The sequence below is a fragment of the Nannospalax galili genome, unplaced genomic scaffold (genome assembly GCF_000622305.1).
Source record: "Nannospalax galili isolate Female #2095 unplaced genomic scaffold, S.galili_v1.0 scaffold715, whole genome shotgun sequence".
NCBI classification, from domain to species: Eukaryota; Metazoa; Chordata; class Mammalia; order Rodentia; family Spalacidae; genus Nannospalax; species Nannospalax galili.
The window spans coordinates 285,189-288,459 of NW_008335660.1; the positions used below are offsets into that span (position 1 = coordinate 285,189).

The 3,271-nt window shown below is 46.9% G+C and overlaps 1 pseudogene; it reads left to right on the forward strand.

Moving 5' to 3' along the window:
* Window positions 1-2,204: 2,204 nt before the first annotated feature.
* On the forward strand, window positions 2,205-2,782 carry LOC103731970 (annotated as a pseudogene).
* Window positions 2,783-3,271: the final 489 nt, after the last annotated feature.

The window sequence follows — 3,271 nt, forward strand, 5'->3', positions numbered from 1 at the left end:
CATATGGAGAGGTATTGATGTGGGTGGCATTAGTAATGGATGTCTCCTTTTGTGTTAGGAATCCACTTTGTCTCCATATTAGAATGTTAGAATGAATGACGTTATAAGAGTATTTGGAATCTGTAAACATGTTAATTGGTTTTTCCTTTACTAAGGTTAGGGCCCTGGGGAGTGCTATTAGTTTTGCTTGTTGTGAAGTTGTACTAGGAGAGCATGGCTTGGCTTCTATTAGGGAATATACGATAGGGTTTTGAGCATTTCCCTGAACTATTGCATAGCCTGCTGCATTGGGAAAAAATTTTTGGGAACTTCCATCCATGAACCCTTCTGGGATTTGGGATAAAAGACTACAAGAAATGTGAGAGAACGGGTTTAGGGCGAGGTCTAAGATCTTGGAGCAGGAATGAACTGGTCAATATTGACTAATAGAGTCAGGCACTCTTGGTAGGAGTAGCTGGGTTTAAGGGATGGGAGGGTTCCAATTTGAGGTTGGGGTCTAGGAGGAAGGCATGGAGGTTTTGTAGTCTTGAGGGGGAGTGGTAAGGAGAGAAAAGCTCTGTGGCTCAGGAGACCTTTGAATGAATGTGAGGAGAGAATGTGTAAAGGGCTGTGAAGTGAGATTTTGTTAGCTTCCGGGATGAGTAGAACTGTGGGGGGGGGCAGCCTTTACAGACCATGTCTAATTGTTCTGATAAATATGCTATGGGGGAATAGGTATCCCAGGTCTTTTGGCAGAGGACTGCCAGGGCCTGTCTCTGGTTGGGGTGGAGAAAGAGAAGAAAGGGTCTGCATGGGTCGGGTAGATTTGAAGTTGTGACTTTAGAAAGAGTTCATTTTAATTGATTTATGGAATTTTGGTGGCATGTTGGGGAAAGAACAGGTTCATCTAGATTTCCCTTTGTAGCCTCATATAAGGGATGTGCTATGGGAGAAAAATTAGGAATCCATATGCGGAAAAAGTTAGAGTCCTAGTAATGCTAAAAGTTCTCTTTTGTGGCAAGGGGTAGTTTAATAGGTCCTGAATTCTGTTTGTGGGGATTGAGCAACTTCTAGGGGATATAGAAAGGCCTAAATAAGAAACTATTTCTGTTTGGGTGCAGATTTGAGCTTTTTCTTTGGACACCTGATATCCCCAGGTTCCTAATGCGTTGAGGAGGGTGGTAGATTGGCAGAGATTATCTTGGCGAGTAGGGCTACAGAGGAGGAGATCATGTGCCTATTGGAGAAGAAAACTGGGGGATAAATTTAGCGAGGTTAAATCCTTCTGTAATGCCTGGCCAAAGAAGTGGGGGCTATCTCGGAAGGCTTGGGGCAGGACTGTCCATGTTAGTTGTTGAGCATGTAAAGTATTGGGATCTTCCCAAGTGAAAGCAAAGAGGGGGATAGGTAGGGGATGTAGTGGCATAGTAAAAAAGGCATCTTTTAAATCAAAAAGACTGAAAAATAAGCGGTGTTGGGTGGGGTAGAGGACAGGAGAGTATAGGGGTTAGGAACTACAGGGAAGGTTGGTATTATGGCTTCATTTTTTTTTTTTTTTTTGGAGGTCTTAGACCAAACGAAAAGACCCATTGGGTTTTTTGACTCCTAACATTGGAGTATTGTGTGGTGAGTGAGTGGGAATTAAGAGTCCTGCTTGGAGAAGGTGATGTGTGAGGGGCTTAAGGCTGCTCTTGGTAGCTGGTATTAAAGGGTATTGTTCCTGAACTACATAGGATGAGGGTTTTTTTAAAGAGATAGGGACCAGGGGATGGAGACGGGCCACAGAAGGATTTATGATAGCCCATACCCAGGGGTGAACATCTGGTAATAGGGGCTGTCGGGAGTGACCATTTGAGGTTTTGGGAGAAGGTGAATTGTTGTCCGAGTCCAAAGTTAAAAGGAAACTAGAAATGGTCTCTAGGGGCAGGATATAAATGAAAATTTTTAGTTTTGAAAAAAGGTCTCTTCCTAACAATGGGATTGGGCATTGGGGTAGAACTATGAAGGAATGTGTTAAAAAGAGGTTGCCAAATTGGTAGGGCAGGGGGGGGGTGCTCCTAGGTCATATAGGGACTCCTGACAGCCTGGTCATTGTAAAGGAAGGTGGAATTATATCCCCCTGCCATTTAGTTAACAGTGAGAAAGATGCCCCACTGTCCAATATAAAAGTTATCTTCATTTTTTTGTATGGCTCTCCCCATCTCCCTTTTGCTTCTGGCTCCGGTGTGTCTGTCTCTGATGGTGTCATCAAAGTGTTCAATGATATGAAGGTGAGCCAGTCCTCAATGGCAGAGGAGGTGAAGAAGCACCGTGCTGTTCTGCCTGAGTGAGGACAAGAACATCATCCTGGAGGAGGGCGAGGAAATCCTGGTAGGGATGTGGGGCAGACTGTGGACGACCCCTACACCACCTTGGTCAAGATGCTGCCTGACAAGGACTGCCACTACGCTCTCTATGACACCACCTACGAGACCAAGGAGAGTAAGAAGGAGGATCTGGTGTTCATCTTCTGGCTGAGAGTGCACCCCTTAAGAGCAAAATGATCTATGCCAGCTCCAAGGATGCCATCAAGAAGAAGCTGACAAGGATCAAGCATGAATTCCAAGCTAACTGCTATGAGGAGGTCAAGGACCACTGCACCCTGGCAGAAAAACTTGGTGGCAGCACTGTCATCTCCCTGGAGGGCAAGCCTTTGTGAGCTACCTCCAGCCCCCTGCCTGGAGCATCAAGCAGCCCCAGACCTGCTCCTGGGTGTTGCAGGCTGCCCCTTTTCTGCCAGACCAGAGGGTCTGGGGGGAATCCTAGCAGGGGGAGGGCAATCCCTTCACCCTAGTTGCCAAACCCCCTGTCCCCCGACCGTCCTCTTCCCTCCATCCCTGGAGGTCTGGCCTTCCCAAACTGCTTTTGATCTTCTGATTCCATTTGGGTTGAAGCAGACCAAGTTCCTCCCCAGACACCCAGTTTGGGGGGGAGCCTATTTTTTTAACGATACCCCCATTCCCATCTGTCCCTCCCATTCCCATGCCGCCAGCTTCTAACTGCAATAGTGACTCTATGCTTGTCTGTTTAGTTGTGTGTGCATGGAATGTTGTGGAAATGACCCTCCCCACGCCAGCTGGTTGCTCTCCCTTCTCCCTTGGTCTTGCCCAGTCGAGGAATAGAGCAAAGGACCTTCACTTAAAAAAAAAAAAAAAGGCTGGGCGTGGTGGTGCACACCTTTAATCCCAGCACTTGGGAGACAGAGGTGGTCGGATCTCTGTGAGTTCAAGGCCAGCCTGGTCTACACAGTGAG